This window comes from Mchenga conophoros, linkage group LG10 (assembly GCF_057382185.1).
Source record: "Mchenga conophoros isolate Kocher_MC1m ecotype Shallow Benthic linkage group LG10, M_conophoros_male_GT1.1, whole genome shotgun sequence".
Taxonomy (NCBI): Eukaryota; Metazoa; Chordata; class Actinopteri; order Cichliformes; family Cichlidae; genus Mchenga; species Mchenga conophoros.
Genome location: NC_140535.1, coordinates 33,300,705 through 33,322,454, shown reverse-complemented (window position 1 = coordinate 33,322,454; position 21,750 = coordinate 33,300,705). Strand labels below are relative to the sequence as shown.

Sequence of the window (21,750 nt, the reverse complement as noted above, 5' to 3'; positions counted from 1 at the left end):
CCTATGCTCACGGTTTTATTTAGTACGCAGTAAATAGACAGTTTATATAGACAGTCAGAAAACCCTACAAACGCACCTCTGCAGACCCTCTGTGACACCTTCCAGCTAAATCCACCGTAATCATTAGAATGATTTAGACAACAAGTAACACCAAAACAGACAAAACCTCCTCTGGCAGCAGCATGTAGACGAGCAATAGAGTATACTCCAAACATATGTCTCGATTGCTGCTGTTACTGTAGCCAGTGTATTTCAGTGTGTCGCCGTAAAGCCAGTGGGATTAGAGCCGGCCTGGGGTCAGATCTGGCCCCCTTATTGGATGTTGAAGAGTGACAATTTCGGAAAAATTACACTGAAGTTTGAGTTTTTAAATCTCACTGATTGCATGACTCATGATTCAATTCCCGGGCTTTTATAATTCTAAATATTACTCACATTTTTAATCTGTCTAAACCAAGGTGGTGGTTGAGTTGTGTTCGTTTTGTGTTATTTTGCAGTGTTTTCACTGCTCTGGTGTAAATGGTGTGATTAAATTAGGCTGTATGTGGCCCACACGCTAAAATAATTTTGGCACCTCTGCTTTAAACCATCTTTTGTTTCTCAAATAGAAACTTACATGCACAGTAGAAAGACTAAAAGGTGCTGCGTGCTTTTCGTATTTCCCTTGAAGCTTTTTCATTTCACGTATATGCTGGAATGTTTTTAAACACAGAAAACAGAGATGAAGGGCTCGTGCTGCTTACAGCATTTCTCAGCATAAAGCCTTTCTCCTCTAAAACGCTCCGTGCTAAATAACCATTCCTTTCATTTTTCTGGAAGATTTGTCCTTGCAAAACCTGTAATTTTCCTTTTTCTTGCCTGCCTTGCCTTTTAAAGACGGCTTAAGGAAAACAGTGACCTTATTTTAACCTGTATCACTTATCAGAAAAATATGAATGTTTTATTTGTATTCTTCAACGAGACTTATTTCTCCTCATCCTTCTGAATTGGCTTTTTCTTAGGAGATTCTCAAATGGAAATGACATGTTTGCTCTCCCCCGAGTGACCCTTGTTCATATTTATATACTTGGGAGGTAGAGCGGGTCCTCCTAACAGGATAGTAGACGTGCTGTATATTTTTTTGACAGGTCGATGAGACTGGAGAAAGCATTATGACATCCATTATTATTATTATAAATATTAAATCAGCATAGCATTTTGTACATGACTGCACATGTCATTATCTCCCAGGAGAGATTCATGACTTTCCCCTAAGTCCTCCACCCTATGATGCAAAGATCAGTCTAGTGGTAGCAACAGAGGATCATTTCAGCTAGAACTTTTAATCATCCTCTTTACAAGGATCTACTAAAAAAAACCATTTTGAAAGCTGAGAGGAATTACAGGAGTCGAAACAAATGCGACCGGATGAACGAAGAGCGGAAGAGAGAAAAAAAAAAAATAAGGAGAAAGGTTAAAAACTGCAGAGAGGAAAAGTTTAGAGGAATCAATAATACATTTGTACCATTGTACATGCTCTTAATATTCAACAGCTTGCTGTTGTAAAACACAAATGATTATGACAATTGTACCAAGCAGCCAAGCGTGCAGCTTGCTGAGATATTTATAAGACATTTCGATAAAGGATGTCTCACAGTGGGGTGGAGTGTCTACAACATCAAACTCAATTGCTGTTCACCACAGTTTTTGTCACTTGGCATTTACTTCAACAAACCTCAATGCAGCTGGAAAATCATGACGAAAACTCATGTTTACTTTTATGCTGTCATAAGACAGCATGGTTATGTTCTGAGAACACCTGCTGTCTGTAGTCTTTCATTAATTTTATCAGTTCTCGTCTTTTTTTACCGATGAGTTTTGGTCGTGCTTTCATCCAGCCTATATCACCCGGACTCCTGATTCTCTCACAGGGCTGTTAAAATGACTGAGCCATCTGTCTTTTCTTTGCATTTTGCTTCTATACCACCCAGACTTTGTTGTAATAGAATAGGACTGCAATAGAGCATATTTATGGATTTAATGTTTAAAGAAAATGCAGGTGTAGGGTTGTGAGATACTGAGTGGATCCTAGCCTCTACTGATCAGCACAGGTATCATCTGCAGAGAGAGAGAGATCTAGGTGAAAGTGGATGAGCTTGTGAGTTGCAGCAACAGTGAAGATTTGCAAGCTGAGGCCTTACTTGAGATTTCAGGTGAGCAGGTGGGGGTCCAGGGTTCAGCTGGGCTCCTGTGGAGAGTGGGCATGGAGGTGAGTGACAGGTGGTTCCAAGAATCCTCGAGGAGTATCAATTAAAGGTTGAGATTGTGGGAACACTGACTTATACTTCAGAGAACAGGCTGTGGGCTTCAGGCAGGACACTAGCAGACAAACCGTGTGATGGGTTGGTGGCAGTAACACACAAAGATAAATACATATCTGAGTGAGCCTAGCTACCACCGTATGAACTGACTTAGACCAATTGAAACAGCAGGTACTTAAATCACAGCCATAATGAGAGGATTCATGCCAGGTGAGGAAGATCAACTCAGCCCAGAGAACACTGACCTGCCCACTTCTCCACCTGGAAAACAAAAACACACCCAGAAGCACCCACGACTTCCCAAACCCTGAAACTTTTCAGGCTGCTTAAGGAAAGAAAAAATAATGCATAATAATATATAGTGAGTTTGTTTTATTGCCTTCTGACTGTGAGACCAACAAGCTTTGGCATTTACAACCTAAGTGCAATGTGATGACCTTACATATTTATAAAAAAAACTTTTAAAAAACTATATTAAGACAAAATTCACTTTGCCACTGCAGTCTCACCAACCTTCACTCATTCAACATAATATGAGGTTTACAAATGAGCGAAAGCTCATTGAAGGCCGGACGGATGATTGACTGCAAGTGAAGGAAAACATTACAGCAGGTAACCGTAAGCGGCTGTACAGCAATGAGAAGCAGTTGCTACATGAACAACCACAAAATTATTAAAGGATAGGAAGCAACAGTAATGGAGCCGCTCTTCTGACAGACTCTGACAGGCAGACAAAAGCTAATCATCAAAAACATACCCACACTATCATCTTTTCAGTAATTGTAAATATGACAGAGAAAGCTACAGAAAGTAGTCATTTAGAGGAGGACTGCTTTACCATAATAGCTCAACCACAGCTCTAAATTACAGCAAAAGTCACTGTTGCAGACTGCTTTGCAATACATAACAGGAATTAAAGTTGCAGGATAATTTTGAAAAAAGGATTTTGCCTTTAATCTGTCCTCATGAATCAACAGGACAAAAAAAGACGATCTTGCAATGAAATCACACCAGGAGCGGCTTCAACGAGTTCTCAGTGCATGCTAATCATGGAAAATGTGATATATGTGACTTTAAATCAGATAAGCATACAAACACAACATTTAAGAAGACTGTATGAGAGGGAAAGGGGAAACAAGCTCTTTAGCTTTTTTACCACTGACCCCTATTTTTAAACCCACTGGACCAAACTCACCTTTGATTTTGTTCTTTATTCTGACTTTTTATGCAGCTGTAAAGTTCTGTGACTGCGTCTCATGATATTATCTCACTGATAAAGTCCGTGTACAGACATACATGCACCTGCCAAAGGACACTGCACTTTCTCTGCAGTGAACTGTCCTCATCATAGTCCCGTCTCTAGCAGGAGTCCCCAGCAACACATTCAGTTGCTGGGGCAAAACTGAACCAGAAACTAAACTGGGAACAGCTAAGGCTAACTATGAAAACTATGACATGGGAACATGAACATGAATCTGAGCAGGAGCATGAAAAAAAAACAAAAAACAAGACTTGAGTCAGAGAAAATCTGAACGGAAACATGAAAAACCATGAATAACCCCAGAACGTAACATTATCTCATAAGTAATCAAAAAATACAAAATAACTGAAAATGCTGGGGCACAGACTCCGCCCCCTGACAGACCCTGAAATAGTTTAAATGGGTGAGTGGCTGGAAGGATGGATGAAAAAGTTTAGTAAGTCACTGTTACTACTAACCAGATACTATGAGATTTTCCAAAGAACTGACAGGCATTCTGGGTATGATAGCACACAAATGATCCATGCATGCAATATAGTGTCTTTCTCTTTAATTTAAGACTCCAAGTGATTTGTACAACAAATCTCTTTCACCCAATCACACAAACATAACTTACACTGCTTTTATCTATGCATAAGCACCTTATCTAACACCCAGGGTTTGGTCTCTGTGGTTAGCAAGTCTTTGCAGGCAAGCTGACACCTTCCATGCAAACTATGGGTGACAGCAGCAATTTTGTAGTGACTAAGTCAATCAGAGGTATTTAGTGCAACATTGTCTTTGCAACTTATTTTACCCAGTTACAGCCAGCAACCACTTGCCAAGCAGTAGGTTCCCAAGGGTTCGCCAACCAGTGTCTAGACGTGTGTTTTCACTGGCAGGGCAAGACAGAAGTCTGTGGCTACTGTTAACCTCGGTCAACAATCTGTTTAAATATTCAAGACATGTCAAATGTAATGTAACTGTCAGTGGCTGCATTAAGAAAAGGTGAGTACAAAAAATATTTTAACGCAATAAGTATTTGCACAAATTTTATGTGTCTTAAGAATTTGTTTATAGAGAAAAAGGTAACTGGTTTTCCAGCTAAAAGTCTCGAAGCATCTAAAGCAGAGAACTCTAATGGCCTAATAATTAAACTGATTTAAGTCAACTTTTGAGTCTTTGTTTTGGAACTTCAGTCTGAGCTCAGAATCTTAACTGTCAAGTCTGCAGCTCTCAAAACTACCACAACCAACAGGTTCAGTGGTTTGATGAATAAAACATGCCTTCTGACTCAGAGTGATGTGATTTGTTTACAGATCACAAAGGCAAAGTTAGTCAGACCAAGAAAAATGTTGTAACCTTGGAGAAGGGGTGTTTGTTTTTTTTATTGTTAAGAAGTGATCAGAGAACAAACAACCTGCCTTTGAAGCTCCACCTGGTGTCGCTCACCTTCAGAATCTGCCAACAAAGATCTAACGCTAACCCCAAGTGAAAATGAAATGTTCCCCCGCCCAACCGTCATTGCTTCTACACACACAGACACTCATCACATCAGATTTTGGTCTTGTAGTAAGAACACTATGTTTTTAGCCATGCTTCCCATACTCTGATTTTCTGAGCCTCGTAGTGAGGGCTGCAGGTCTCCATCATTACAGGAGCAGCAGGGATGTTGGGGGCAAAGGGCAGTGCGAAGTAAGACGGAAGCGAAGCCACCCAACCTGTCGGAAGTTATCACCATGCTTCAGTGTGCAGACAGACTGGTCAACTGGGACTTCATCTGCTCTGCTACACTGGGGAATGATGGGAGCAGGCTATTTCAAGTTGGAGGTTAGCAAAAGGCCACCATGTGGAAAGAGGACTGACAGGCCGCTGTTGTTTGAGAGCTGGCATCGATCTGAGCGGGCTGCTTGACTGAAGCTGCTTTGCGCTGCTACAACTCTCAGGTCTCACTTATTTATTGTGTCTCCTTTTCTCTTTTTTGATGTCACCCTGTCTGCAGGGTAGCAATTGATTTTAAGGTACTTTAACTGAATTGTATAAAACAGGCAGTGGCCTATGCAAAATTAATAATCCTCCTAACCTGGCAAAAAATTTGGTTTGTTACAAATGCTAAACATAGAGTTAATTTATGTAATATATGGTGCACATATACACTATATATTACAGGCTGCAATAGGCCTAGACTGTGTTCTTAACTCACCACCCCTCTGCTCTACAGTCATTAGTTCTCATTAATCTTTGCTCTCTGTCTTTGTTCTTTCTCCCATTACTGGTTACGGCACATGGCTGCCCCTCCCTGAGCCTGGTTCTGCCAGCTGTCTCTTCCTCTTAAAAGTGAGTTTTTCCTTCCCACTGTCTCCAAAGTGCTTGCTCACATGGGGCCGTCTAATTGTTGGGATATTCCCTGTGTCATTGCAGGGTCTTTATCTTACAATACAAAGCGCCTTGAGGCAACTGTTGTTGCAATTTAGTACTATATAGATAAAACTGTATTGAATTCAATTAAATAGTAACCATGCATGCTAATAACACAATGTTTAAAATGTAATATTCCAGTTTTGCAGATGCTCTTCTTCGGTGTTAAAATGTTTTAAGCCTGTTACATGTAAAAAGTGATGGGACTTAAAAATGAGAGCTGCAGACAAGTTATTTGATTTGAAATCTCTGGACATACAAGCTGGTGTAACTGATGCTATACACTTTTGCATGTTTTTCTAGCTACAACTAAGAGTATGTGCATAAATTAACAACATTGAATGCTGATGGCTTAGGACTACTCAACACAACATTGCCAATGAAAGTATTTAATTTTAACAATCTTTTGTATATAAATTTAATAGAAATATCAACCTTTTTTCTTTATTCACATCTGTAACAGTGAGTGAGAATGGATGACAGTGGAAGGCGAGTAACTGTCATGGTACAACATGTGACTTTACAGTAAGGCATACTCCTGTGATGGCAACACTTTCCAAATGATAACTAAAAGCCAGATCAGGAGTTTCAAGAATGCAACTTAAGAAAATACCACCGATTAGAAATATGTTGCAGAAGCACACATCTAACACAATGAAGGAAAAGATTTAGGTAATGTGTGTTTTAACTGTATGATTCATATAATACTGTAGATACATGCTTGTTATTTACCATTTATTGCTAGCTGGGGACTTCCGTCACTTTATGGTCTCCACAATAACACTTCACTTGTGTTTTTCTGAGATTTGGTTTGTTTGTTTTTGAGCTTTGGTAGCATATATTTTCTATTTGCTGGTGATTTCTTAAGGTGGAGTGCATCTGACCTCTGTGGGACACCATAGATTTCCCAGCTAATTCAAAATTATCAGTATATTTCACTTTGAAGCCCTGGGCTGTGATATATCAAGTGCTATATGAGCACACACAATCTTCTGTCAATGCTACCTTTGGTTAGTCCACGTCTGAATGGACTCTATCCACAACATTTTCCTTTGCCCACCTGTGGTCAGGTGGGGAGTAGCAGACTCACTCTCCATAAAGCATAAAATGGATATTAATTTATTTAGTTGTTGACTGTTCCAGGATAAAACACAATGACATTAAATGAATCAAAGGGTAAAATGTAAAGCTGGAGCTGTCTGCCAAGCAACCACAAATAACCCTTTCATTCATTAATTGAAATAAAGAAAAATGACCAAACTGCACAAATAAGCATTTTGTCACATTTTATATCGATATCTCACAAACCAGACACAAACTCTCTCTCTCTCTCTGTCTCTTAGAATATTATTAATGTGGCTCCAACAACATTAAAGACTTGTGCTTTTGTGTGATTTCCCTTTGCTCCTCTCACTAGTTTGAAGTGTGGAAGGCTCAGGTAGATGAAAGTGATGTCACACACTTTTATGCACTAATGAGAATCTGGCAGAGTTTCAAAATCTGCTGACATTGAAGTGCTACCAAAAACAATTTGATCAAATCACACCCATGTAGGTGATTAGCTGATTTTAAAAAGTCACCTGAGGATGTGCGAGGCTGTAGCTTTGACTTTCTAAACAGATCTGTACTGTATTTAATCTTACTGAGAAATCATAATGATAATAAAGATCAAAGCTATGCTTTCAGCACCTGCAGTACCTTGGAGCATACACTGCTTGCTAGCTTTTTCCTGACATCTGTAACACTGACAAAATCATTGCTTCATGTAATTCACTCATGTAGAATACAATAGAAGTCCCAGAAAATGTGTTTTCTCTCCGATATAAACCTGTGAGCTATGAGTGTGGCTTTCTGCAACATAATGGACAAAACTCCCACAACATTAAGATGTTATTCATTGTGAAGGTGTAACATGACAAAAGGCTTTTTTGGGGATAGTCCTCTTAGTGAGAACCCAACATGGTGTCTAAATAGAAGTTTAGCGTCTCTATCCAAGATCCCAAACCTCAAATTTCCCCCAATCCACACACTAGAGTGTGTTTGTGGATGATAGATGGAGAAAAAAAAGCATTTGTGTGAATGGGTGAATGAGGCTAGCTTAAATATCCACAGGAAAGCGCTCTACTGTACAGTATAAGCACCAGTCTCTTCCTAAACTGACACTGACAAATGAAACTGCTTTGAATGTCAGAGCATTTGCGAGTTGTTTCTACTAACACTAAGTTTTGTTTGAGGTGACTTTTTTTTAAATCTTCAAATATACACACACTTCATTGCGCCGCCAGACTTTTCAGAAACAAGTGTAATCAGGCCTTTCTCTCTATCCATCTTGACACCCTCAACATTTGATTGACTGGAGTGTTAAACCTTCTTTGATCTGCAGTCTATCATAAAAATTGTCATCTTGTCAGCCGTAACCCTCATATCAGAGCTACTCCCTTGCTCATCTAAAAAATTCATTCCAAAACACATCAACAACAAAGGGATGAGGAAATTGTCAAAGTATTGCAGCAGGATTGCAGCAAACTTTGCACCTCAGAAGATTCATTTTCTATCCAGCCATCTCTAAGGTCCCTCTGCTTCAGCTCTTCCTTCACTACCTTCTTTGTACTTTCCCCTCACTAAACCCTTTCCCCTTTTATCTGTTGTTGCTCCTTTTGTGTACACATGGAGCTCTGTTTTGTGATGTAGGCGCTTTGTAAGTTTGAAACATTGAAAATGAACAAAATGAATCAGCTTTGTGCGCTATGACTCAGTGATCTGGGAAAATCTGATTAAAATGATCTTCTTATCCATGGCTCACATTTGAAGAAAAAGTACAACAATGGTTTCATAATTATTGTATGACCGTGCAGTTTGACTTCTTTCCTGTGACGATTGCCGGGCAAATATTGACTTTGAGATGATTAACCTAATCCTAATGGATGGGTGGACGTGTTGGTTTGGTCTCAGCACTCGTAACGGCCTCCTGTTCCGCAGGAAGGGGCAGATGTTCCTGAGAATGAAAACCTTGGATGCCTCTTGTGTGCTAACACTCAGCAAATGGCTACTGCTGGTGAACACAGTGGAGTGACCAGACAGTTTTCTTGGGAGCTGCTCATGATGGGTAGAACTGTCACCTCACAGCAACAAGGTTCTGGATTCAAACCTTCTTTGGGTCCTGTGTAGAATTTACCTGTTTTCACTGTGTCTGTGTGGATTTTCTCTGCTTTCCACACAAAGTCCAGAGACAGGCACTTCAGTTGGTTATTCCCAATAAGTTGCATGAAAATTTGCATGAATGAATATGCGGCCATGGATACAAGTGTGTATGTAACACTCTTCCGACTCGACCGTGTGCTTTCGTCTGTAGATGATTTGTGATGTCTTTAATCAGCTCAACATCTGTCTGAAGAATTAGGATTTACAGTAACGTTCAGCCTCACGAGATGATCTCGATTTCTTTTTTCACTAGTTCTCCTGTACATATATTTATTAGTTTCAGGTTGGCCATTCTTGTATTTTGCTCGTTTGTGTTGTTGTGTTTGCACATCTCTGTTGCTTGTGGGGCTCGCACACAAGAATTTCACTCGCATGTGCTGTGCCAGTGTGCCTGCACATGTGATGTGACAATAAAAGTGATTTGATTTGATTTGATTTGATTTGATTTTCCGTACTGACTATAGATTTTGGTTCAATACATAGAGAAATAGAATACTCTCCTACTCCAGATGTGGCTTCGATATAGCAGTACGGACAGTAATGAGGTGTTCACAGGGTGTGCCATGTCTGTGAAGAGTTTGAAAGTGGAGCTTTTAGAGGTTTTCTGTACATTTTGTTTAGAATTAGTTGAACACCAAGTGAAACTTAGTCATTTCAAAAGTCCAGGTAAAAGCCTGGGTAGGAAGTCACTAAGTGGACCTCCTGAGAAACTGGGAAGCAGGGTGTCTTTACTTAGGACAATACGATTTTCAGTTTCCAACAGAAAAAGGGGTACAAGGGCAAACTGGCAGAAACAGAGCTAGGGCAGATTTTTCAGACTGTATTAATACAATAACCAACAGGAGGTCAAGTGGGTCAACAGCTCAGGTGATGCAGGTGATGGTAACACTGATATAACAGCAGGTAAAGCAAGTGGGAGCGAGTATGATGGCACAAGGAGCTGAGAGTCAACAAGAAAGAAACAGCTGAAGCGGGCAACGTGCCATCCTTCCCTGTGCTCCCATAAGATCCTTTCTTTGCTTATCTGCTTCATGATCATCACTGTTGATATTAGCATGCAGAGACAGTGTTGCCTGTGAGCCCTGGGACTGCTACTTTGACTCAGGGCAGACATGATGTGCGAGCCAGAATAATGGAGCAGTTAGATGATGTGTGTGTGTGTGTGTTTGAGCGGGGAAAGAGGAAGGAAGGGAAAGGAGGAACGAGGGGTTTGTTTGGGTGTGCATGCCGTAGAGCTCTGTGTGTGTGTATGCAGCAGGTTTGCATGCATGAAGAGCGACTCTTGAAATGAGGTTTTTCTTGAACATGCATGCGCAGGATTAGTAACACTGGGGCTGGCACAGATTTACAGCACCTTACGCACACATCATGACATTTTATGTAACACTCATAAACTCAAAACATACCATGGCTTGTGCAGAGATTTGTCTCGCGGCAATGTGCGTACCTGCTATGTTGTTCCACAGGACGAAACTGTGATAGTGAAACTGTTAAATTTCTCTCTTATTTGGTACACACTGGTGACGGCAGAACTTTGGGACAGAAAATGTAAAAATGTAAATTTTAGATTTGGAATATGTGGTTAATGTTGCAAAAGGATCGATTTAAGTAAAAAATGCAACTGAAAACAAAAGAAAGTTTAGAAACTGAAGCTACTTGCAGATTCTCTGATTCCATCTGGATGTTTGAGCTGTTTTGAGCTTTTACACTGGATGACCTTCCTTGGAACAACCCTCGAGAGATTCCCGTCTCCTCCTGGGAACAAAACGGAGAGCTTTTGCTTGTTAGGTGAATATGTAAACCACTACACTATGAAGCCACTAAAAGTAAGTCTATAAATAATTATGAAAAAACAAACAAACCCTAGTCTACTGGGTGAAAATGTCGTGACTGTTTCCACCACCTGCTCCTGCTTGCTGACTTGAACTTTGTCAGCCTTTATATCTGTGAAGGGAAGAAACGTGACATTGGAGCCTAACGGAAGAGACTAGGCCAACACGTGAAGGCAGTTAGAGCCTTTATTTTGAAAGCGATTCATTTTTCACTGTGGACTAGTGGAGCTTTTGCACATTTTGATGTAAGGAGTAAAGTGATGCTAACCACTGCTCACATTAAATAGGTGATGGTAATTAATCTTCCAACTCACCATAGCAAGTTTGTTGGTATGTTGACCAGTTTGTTACAACTAATGACAAAATTCTAATTTCACATTTATGACAAAATTAACAGCGAGGAAAATGTTAATCCACAAAAACATTTTATTTCTTTTTACAGTCAGTGAGTCACTCTGTCAAGGTTCAAAAACTAGTGATCGTTTTTGTCGGACCTGCTGCTTATCCTTACCTGTGACCTGGACAAGGGTAGTGGCAGAAAATGAATGCATTTCAGCCTTTAAAGGATATAATCGTCATTCAGACAATCACTCAGCTCAAGTTGTTCTGTGTAAAAGGGGAGGCTGTGCTGTTCAGACTGTACGTCATTGGTTGCTGAACTGCGTCACTACCGAGGTTGGGTTAGTTTGACATTTTCTAGTTTTATAGCTTAGGAAATGCTTCTTTTAGTTATAATTAAAGTATAATCTTTATTTCCTATTTGAAGAGGCTCAGTGAAAAAAAGAAGTACTCTTTCCACTGCTGCTAAAGCTAAACATTGTGTTGTTGTGCTTTAATGATTTCTGTTTGCTTGCCATCCTTCTGTAGCGGCGCAGCACCACGGCACTGTTGACAACTTCTGCTTCAGAGGGACAGTTGACTTTCTTCAGATAAACGCTGGCCTGCACAGGCAAACAGAAACTTCTATCATTTCTCCTGGATGACTTCACTTACCAAGCAGATTGTAAGGCTGCAAAGATAAATTCCAAACCCTTAAAAACTATGAATGTTTTTGCAAATGGTCAGAAAGTGCACAGTAGGAAAAAGATTTTTACACACAGTAAAATAACTGCATTATAACTCTGACTTTTTCTAACCTATCATCTTGACTATGAAGCAGAGAGATGGCTGACAATGACAGGAAAGACGCCTTGTCGTGACATTAAACAAGAGATGACAAGATAATTATACTTTGTGTCATATTTTTTTCCTCTTCTGCCTTCCCGCCTCTTCACTGCGAACTTTGTAATGATGGTAACATAATGGTGGGAATTATGTTTAAATGATTGCAGAAGCTCAAGTGTCCACATGCTGCATAAAGCAATAGAATAACTGTGACACAGCTCAACCACACTTTACAGAGGGGGAAGAGAAAAACAGAGAGCACAGAGAACACACGATACAGTAGAACTGAATCATAAACCTGAGGTTACATTTAATAAAAGGCCAGTGCTGTTCACAGGGAAGCTTTTAAATGTCTTTTCTGAAGTGATTTGAAAACTAAAAATTACACCTCCTGAGCTCTTCAGGCAAGCCATCATTTAAAAGTGCTCGAGCAGTCAGGAGTTCTTCAGGATAATTTGTCTAAAAAAGTAAACTTGTCTTAAGTCTGGAAAGTGTTTTTCTCTTTTTTTTACTCCTTCAGAAACTAACTGAAAATGATGATGATGATGTATCATCTTCGGTCAATTAAATGCCGTTTCTGTTTATCTCCATTCTGGATATGCACCATTTTGCAGGTGCTTAAGCGCTTATCTCTGTTTTGTCTATGAATTCTAAATGTGCATTTTTTAAAAATGCTCAACTCTTCTAGCTTCAGCTTCCAAGAGAACTAAAGCCCCATCTGGTATTGACAGGAGACCTTATGCATGGAATAAGAACACTTCGTCTTAAATTTGAATAACTGGTACTGAGTCTATGACCCAGTGTTTATGTGTTTTCTGTTCTGTCTCCATGTTTATTCATCTGTTTCCCAGTCGTGTTTCTTGCCTCCTCTTGTTCCTGCATTCAGTCAAATCGTGTCTCAGTCTGTCTAATGTTTCCTGTTTTACTTTGATAGTCCTGTCCTGTGTGCATTATGCTCAGTTTTGTTTCACTTGTTTCGTTAGTCTGATTAGTTTGAGCTGTGTTTCCCTCCTGTTTCCCATATCTAAGTCCTCTGTCTTTCTCTGCATGTTGTAACATTGTCTCTATGTGGTTGTGCATCTCTCCTCAGCTCCTGATTCCCAGTTCCCAAGTTTCTAAGTTTCCAGGTTCCGGTTTACACATCTGTTAAAGCTGCTTCCGTCAGTTAACCTTAACCTTCAGTTAAGCGGTGCGATCGCGTTACTATTTTTCAACAAACAGACGGAAGCAGCTGATTACGTAAGTAATGTGGACGCTACAGCTTTAAGCAGCTGCGCGCGCTCCCGCGGACAATAATCACGATCACTTTTTGGCACAACACCTGGATTTAAGGGGGCAAAACAATTGTATGAGTGCTGCTGTTTGACTGAGGAAGAATAAAGTAGTCGTGGTAAGCCAATCATCAGTGATATATACCAGTTTATAAATTGTGTTGATAGGACACATAAAACCAGAGTCATGATAAGCAACATATACGCCTGTTTTTCCTCAATAGTTTCGTCACGTTTACTGTCTAAGGACAGCGCAGCGAGCACTCTCTGCTTATGAGCAAAAACACGCACAAAAAAAATAAAACAAGGGAAGTTTTAGGAGTGAGGAGAGAGAGAGAGAGAGACAGCAGAAAAAGAGAGAGAGCGAGTTTTGAGATGGAGAGATTTGTGACGTTTAGCGTGTTTGCAGTGTGTACTTACTGTGTTGTCTTGTGTAGTTAGTGTGTAGTGTTGTGGATAGTTTTGTGTTGTGTGTCAGAACAATGGGGCGACTGCTGTCTCCAGGTAGAAACAGGAGTGATACACCTGCTGCTGTCAGACCTGCAGGTATCAGGCTGTGATGTTCTTCTTTATAGTGGACAGAAATTATTTTTTTGGAGTGGCACAAATAATTTGTGTGGCATCTTACTGAATGCAGAACAGCTGATTGTTATGTAAATAGTTTGAAATGGTTATTAAAAAATGAAATATGATTCATTAAACATGTTTGTGTTTCTACTCTGATTTTATGTTTTTGTCTGATTTTAGATCAATTGTGTTAATACAGTAGTCAAAATGAAAACATAACTGTAAATTCAGACACGTGAGGTTGTGCTGAAAAGAATGATAATAAACAAGGCAAAGTAAATAGTTGTTAAAGGTGAAATGTAGAGAGAAAATCATAAGTAGTCAAAAATGGCCAATTATACCCTGGACCCCAGAGGGTTAAAAGTTTTTTAAAGTAACGCAATAGTTACTTTTCAAGTAATTAATTACTTTTAGAATATTGTAACTCAATTACTAACTCAGTTACTTTTTTGAAGAAGTAACTAGTAACACTGGTGAAAACTATGATTCTCGTTTGGCTCTTGACGAAGGCGGTCGCACTTTTACTCTTCTCCTCTCCCTTATCTTCCCTGCTTAGCCTCTATGTCCTTGTCTAGTCTCGTTTTTTTTGTATTACTTTCCCTGAACACTCTCTCACAGTCTGTTTCTAAAACCTAAAAGAGAATTATGGATTTGATCAGCTGGTCTCTGAATGCTATTGACACCCTTTTCTCAACGAGAAGTCTGGGCTCGAGAGAGCCCGAGTGTCCTGGAGGGACTTTCCTTGCCGGATACACGATGGACGGGTGGCAGACATGGAGGGTCGTGTGCCTGACGGGACTGTCGATCGAGGACGCTGAAGATATCTACCTATTGGGAACCATGAAAACAGGGTTCTTGCTGATTGGAGCTGGCTTGGCCCTGGCTTATCGGAGAATTAAGAAAGCGGAACCGGCTGTTCAAACCCCCCCAAGGCTGCCCGCTGGGATTGAAACGATGGGACGAGGCGCAACTTCTCAGAATGGTGAGTGGCAGGATGGCTGCTGTGTTGCCTGGGATTACTCCTCATCCCCTACCCAACCCTGTTGCTGGTCACGTGCTCTATAATGTTGTGCTGTGGACATTTATGTGCTTTCTGTGCAGAGGAGCTTTTTTGTTTCTTGTTCTCATGCTGCCTCCTATAGCCCAGCATGAGTAGAGGTCTCTTTTTTTCCTCTTGTACTTTCCCATTGTAGTGTACATTTCAGTGGTTCTGTAATGCAACCGTTCTCTGACTTGTATCCCCATGTGATGTCTGTGTTGTGTGTGTAAGGTCGGGGGCGGGTTCATTCCACTGCAGGGCAACCTGTCACTGCATGTGGTGAATAAAATTTGAACTTGAACTTGAACTTGAACTTGAATTGCAAACAGGAGGGAGACACAGCTGAACCTAATTGGGCAAAACGAGACAAGGGACGCAGACCTTCAAAGTAAAACAGGAAACCCACAGACTGAACTTCCATACACAGACTCAGGGACATGAAACAGAGGGAAGTACAGGGACCAGAGAGACACGAGGAGCATAGAGAACTAGAAATACAAAACAGAAACCAAAACAATGGTAAACATGAACCAAGAAGAAACCACAGACTACTAAAACTAATAATACAAAATCAAGACACTGGATCACAGACCCAGGACCAGGACATTTTCTAGTTAATCCAATTAAGCCTTACATAGATGCTCTAATTTTAAATGCTTTTGGTGAATTTGCATTTCCTTTGTTTTATTACATTTGCTCTTTCTTATTATCAGCTTATAAGTCATCTATGGAGCACTTTGAACCTGAATCAAAGTTTAGTGCTCTTTGACTAATGCGTCTGCTCAGCGCAGTTAAATGAGACGCCATGGGGCCTGTTTGCGAAAATCTGGGACAGGGACCCTTTTTTTAAAAAATATCACCTAAACTGGATGCTGAGACAGCTTGTGCATGGCTTGATGCCCTGGAAATGAGAACAGGGTAAGATTTTGAAGAAGAAGACTAAACTCAAACTTCTGTATGTGTTTTGATGTTTTTTCGCTAAAAGTATTGGAAGTAACCATTACAAATTAAAGCAGATCACAGCTATTTTGTAAAGGTTTTTGTACCTTTCTTTCAAGTCTGGAATAAAAGTGATGTTGTGCTTCATACATCAAAAGAAATACTTAAGTACAGCATCATTTTCTGACCAGACATTGACCAGACAGAATTTAATATCTCCATTTTGTCTGTGGACGGTTGAGAATGAACATAGAGTGACCTCTGCAGTAAACTCGATTTTACCGGCTCAGAAAGAAAGAATATCTAACAGCTGCTTCCCGTGTTTCAGGTAAGGGCTGGCTGGCAGCATATTAACAGAGAGTGAAGTCAAGGGGGAAAAGACTAAGATGGAAGTGATGGATAATGACAGATGACATGACCATGTTGCCATATCAGGTTTTGTTGACCCAGCAACCCAAAGAAGGCCTTGGCAGCCAGGCTCCATTTATCTGACAGGTGTCGAGAATCAGACAGGCTCAAGGGTTCCTCTCAATTTTATCCTCTTATCTTTCTTTTCTTTCCTCATCAGCCTTTTTTTCCCCAAACATTCAAATCCCCTTGAGCCTGTCTGCAAGGAATTAGGAGGATCAGGTTAGGGAGAAAAGAAGATGTGACGGGAGAGTGGAAGACGAAGGAGTTGGGCGTACATCACAAAAGAGGCAAAAACAAGACAGTAAAGTAGAAGCTTATCCCTCAAGTTCTGTCAATTAATTCTATATGAATGAGACCACAAAATCAAAGAAGAGACTACAACAAAGGGTTCTAAGAAGAGGAGAAATGAAGGGCAATGAACCAAATCACAGACAGTCAAAGATGATGAAGTGCAACAAGCCCACAATGACTATTGTTAAAGTGTTGACCCCCTCAACCCCCAACTGTCTTATCATAATGATGAATATAAACTGTTACATTTTATAAAACAAGATAAAGTGGTTAGTTTTCTCAATTCAGTGTAATTGGCTAACAAAGAATGGCGTTTTCCCCACACATCTCCACCCGTGTTGGACATGGTTGCCAACCAACAAGATTAAAGTTGCTGTTTTGTCAACAGAAAAAAGAGAAATTGCTTCCCTGCAGGATGTATGCTACTGCTATGACCCAACCACTCATGGCTCAAACTCTAAAGTTGTCGAGGACATTGGAGTATGTTCTGGATTTGAGAACCTTGTTTCTGTTTATCGTTTAGCTAGGTTTGTGTATCAAAACTACTGGGTGAGGTTGGGAAATAGCCCTGAACATTCAAAACGGTGCATTCATTCATCCATTTCTCGCAGCTAGATATGATGAGCAATTGATGTATCGTGCAGGTAAACCAAGGAGACTCTTCTCAATAATGTGCACCATAATTTCCAAAAATTAGCATCATCACTGTTCAAAAGAGTTTAAACCAGCAACTAAGACTGTAAATCTATGTAATCTGTGGGCAGACATCCTCTCTACTCTTTAAGATTTAAAGCTTTTAATCCCTTATAACCTCTATAAATAAACCCAAACTGAATTGGTAATAAACTAAGAGGAGGGTGATTTTTTTTTTTTACAGTCATAAACAACACAGACTGCTGGCTATTGCAGAGAATATTGGTTTGAGACACCGCACAGGCTTTATTTTTCATCAGTCACTTTAGTTAGTGAACCTGATGTACAGGTGGTTTTGTCAGCGTCACTAACTGGAGCCCAGTTCACTATTGGTGCAGCTGGTGTCTCAAGGCATGAGTGTCAAAGAACACCTTGTGTTTATTTCTAAAATGCTACAAAAAACTGCAGCATTTGATGTCCTCAAATTGAGGAGGATCTCTCACGGGAACAAAGAAGGAGGAGGAGGACAAGGAGACGAGGCAACAAGCAACCAAATCAGACAAACACTGAAGAGGCGGTTCAGTTATTAAAGCACCAGCCACAATTTCTGTTCTGCCACCTTCTTCTGATTCCCCCACTGATGAGCTAACATGCACCGCAACAGCATCAAAACGGTTTTTAATCACACTCTGAGAGGTGTCAACTCATATCAGAGACATTCATCACTTCCCCCTGTGTTCTTTTGTAGATAAACATAACAATACAGAAAGTCATTACACAGGTGGAGAGATAAATCTTCAAAAAGATTTCCTCTTTCCTTGTCTCCATCAATTCTAAGCCAGGCACTGCAGTCATTTAGATTGGGCACTATCTACGTGTAGGGATTTTTGGCAAAGGCTTACAGAGAGCAGTGAGAAGACTGGAATTTTAAAAAATAAGATGTGATGGGAATTTTGAGTAAAGACCAAAGAAAAGTTGTTGTTTTTTTCTCGTGAGCCACGAATTTGATGGAGAAAAAATATATACAGAGTTGCGCTGCTGACCGACCGTGTCCTCTCCCTGCGTTAGACGTCTGTGCCCTGGGCAAGTGCGAGGAGAAAATGCAAGCAGATACAAACATGAAAAGTTGCAGTGTCTTTGCATCCTCCTCTCTTTCTCTTCCTGTATCTTTCTGCTTGCTATCACTCCTCCCTACACCACCTCAGGGGAGGTAAATGACTGTGCTGTGAAGGCAGAGTCAAGGCTGTTTGACCTTGATAGCAAACCTGCATTCCTAAATAAATATTCAGTGGCTGAGGAGCAATGGCACGTGCCTTTAATGCTCCAGATAACAGGTTATGTACAAGGCCAATGCTTCAGTTTGGTGCCTAGTGCCACTATGGACTGCAAAGTTGAGCTCACAGGAATGATTCATTTATGGATTGAATAGCTGATCATCTGTAGATTCAAACAGACACACATTAAAGCTTTGCTTAATTTGATTGAATGTATACTTTTCATGTGCAATTAACACGCACTCAACATGTGATGTAGTTTGAACTTACATCCCTTGATGTCCTTTAATTTGTAAATCATTAAAATCATGTTTTGATGTGCTTTTTCCTGTGAATTGTGTTTTAAAGATTACACAAAATAGTTTCAGTGTAATTAAAGAAAAGTGTAAAATCACTGGAAGCTAAAACTCAATCACTAGTAAAAAGTACAGCTCACGGTATCAGATGGTATCAAAGAAGAGGAAGCCCAGTATAACTTGAGTAGATTCACTGGGATGAGACAGTGGGATGTATGTTGGGATTGATTTGTATCATTAATACTTTTGCCATTTATTCTCCACCTTATTACCAACAAAGATGAAAATAAAAGATTCAAAGATATAAAGTGCTTTTAGTCTTTAAAATCCCAAATTTGCCCTGGTTTTTCCATAATAAAGATATATGGGAATGGGTGTAACCTGCTCAGTGGTTTTGGAGTCCAGCTTTAGTGGTTTAAATAAACATGTGAGCCAGAAGTGACTATATTTAGACAACATGCTGGAGAACAAAGATATGGTAGCTAAGGAACACTACCAAGCTTGATTAAGCTGCACTCACAAGTTGTACACATGCAATAAACAGACAGACCGAGCATTGCCACAAGCCAATTATCTCTCCAAGTAACTGACCAATAAAATAGTAGAAAACACCAAAACTGGAGTGCAGTATTCTTGGATGGCATTTGTCAGATAAATCCATTAAAATGCTCGATAGAGCATCGACACCACTGCCATGTTTAAGACGCCAAGCTCATTGATGGGAATATCAGCGCTCACAACGTAAGAAAAAGTTGCTACTGCTGAGATTGAATTTACCAATAAGGAATAGAACAGGCTAGAACCCAGAACTTCCTTCCACAAACTAACACAATAAGTTAAAGTTCAAGTAATAAGTAAAGCTGTGAAAAGAATACCACGGCCTCCATCAAATAAACAAAAATGCCAAAACGAGCACCAGAGGGTTCTGGAAAGCTGCTTGGTCTTGGAGACAAGACTAAGCACACAGTCTGTTAAATAAAGGACAGAGCAATCATTAATCACTCCCACCTGGTGCACCTGAGAGAGAGAGAGAAAGATGAGGCTGGTACGGCGAGTAATAGTTTTAAAGAGGTTTTTGCCTTCAGTTTGGAGAATCTAGTCAACAACTATTAACTTTAAAAACATAAAAACAAATATAAACAGAACTTGTCAAAATTAATACTCGTGCAGAACAGACATTAACAAGAAATAAAAAATAAACCACCTTTCCAGCAGACTAATGGAGGAAGGATGTCATTAAGGCTTGCTAAGAGCGTTTCATAAACCTGTGCATGCGTGTGTGTGTGTGTGGTTGGAGTGATATTCAAAGTGGGTGTAGGATTACCTAGAAGCCCTACTTGTTAGCAAGTAGGGCTGATAGATGAGACATCATGATTTGTAATGACAGCAGTGAGCAGAGAACCTGCAGAGGTGGAGGCATGCTCTGGAGAGGAACAATCATAGTCATATCATGTATGGTGCACTATGGAGGCACTAAACTATGGAGGCACTAGACTATGGAGGCACTAAGGTGGCTAAGAAAAATACAAGTGGCAGAGCTGAAGATGTTAAAATTTTGATGGACAGGATTAGAAATGAGTCCATCAGAGGGACAGCTCAGGTTAGAGGGGAAGGCTGAGATGGTTTGGACCTGTGCACAGTGGATATACTGGACAATGGAGATGGAGATGGAGCTGCCAGGCAGGAGGAAAAGAGGGAGACCACAAGGAAGACTCATGGATGTAATGAAGGACGACATGCAGAGGGTTGGTGTGTGAGTGGAGGATGCTGGGATAGGGTAAGATGGACTATAATATAAATGAATATAAATGGAATATAATGAAATACTGTTAGGAGATATAAACTATTTCTTTTTTTTTTCCCTTTGCGTCCTTCAGGCTAGTTACACTTGCCAGTTTCCATATGCCAAAAACAAGCAGTGCTACAAATACATTGGTATTTGTGGAGCTCCAGAAAGGGCTAAATTGTTTGTTTGCCTTAAACGCTAAAGAAAAATTGTACTACTAATGAGCAACCTAATTAGCTGAGCTTCTGTACCTCACAGGTAAATAATTAAGACTCACACATTTGTTTTCACATATCTACTGATGCAGGCTAGAGGAAGCAACACAGAGACAATTAAACCAAAAAATCCTCTGTCACCTGGACAATGACAGAGTCACTACTTATCTACTAAAGTTCAGCTCTACTTTTAAATGAATGAATGAATTTATTTTAATGAGTAGTAGTGACACTTAAAACATTAAACCTTTGAAACTTAGTTTCCTGTTAGGGAGAAAAAAACTGCTTCTCCGTTGTTTGATGATAGTTCAAATCCCCAAAAGACAAATTAATGAGGTACTTTATCAAATAATGTATGATTCTTTAAAAATACGTCTCGCTTTGTATTGCAAATGGAAGTAAAGTTATTTAAAGAAAAAAGTAGCTATTTTCTGCCCCAAGAAATAAAACAGCAGCTTCTACATTAACTAGAAATGATAGCAGCCATGAGCCAAACAATAGAGAAAATCCCAGCTAACAGCTAACATAAACATCGTGTCTGACAGAACAGCTTTTAAGGCTGAGGCCAGGACAGAGCCAAACGTGTATTTAAAGACACGTGAGCTGATTGGATGAAATACTTTAATCATTTTCGCACAGGTGTTCCGACCTGTTACCACACACAGTGGCAGCAGCATCCACCTGATGCGTGATGTGTGTAGAGATCTGACACTGTGTGATAAGCACCTGCAGAGCGGCCTCGGAGCACAGGCCGTGCTGCCGAGCAGCAGCCTCTGGGGATGAAACGGATCGAGGGAACATCCGACTGTAAATCAAAGCATTTTCTACTCTGCTTTTATTTTATTACACTTTGAATATGCACCGATATACCTG

At 40.1% G+C, this 21,750-nt stretch overlaps 1 long non-coding RNA gene across 1 annotated transcript; it reads right to left on the bottom strand.

Moving 5' to 3' along the window:
• Positions 1–1,196: 1,196 nt before the first annotated feature.
• On the bottom strand, positions 1,197–2,433 carry LOC146566263 (uncharacterized). Its single transcript, XR_014894031.1, has 3 exons — positions 2,319–2,433; positions 2,181–2,227; positions 1,197–2,097 (listed from the first exon to the last, which is right to left on the bottom strand). It is a non-coding gene; the product is annotated as an uncharacterized LOC146566263 (long non-coding RNA).
• Between the last annotated feature and the right edge of the window lie 19,317 nt (positions 2,434–21,750).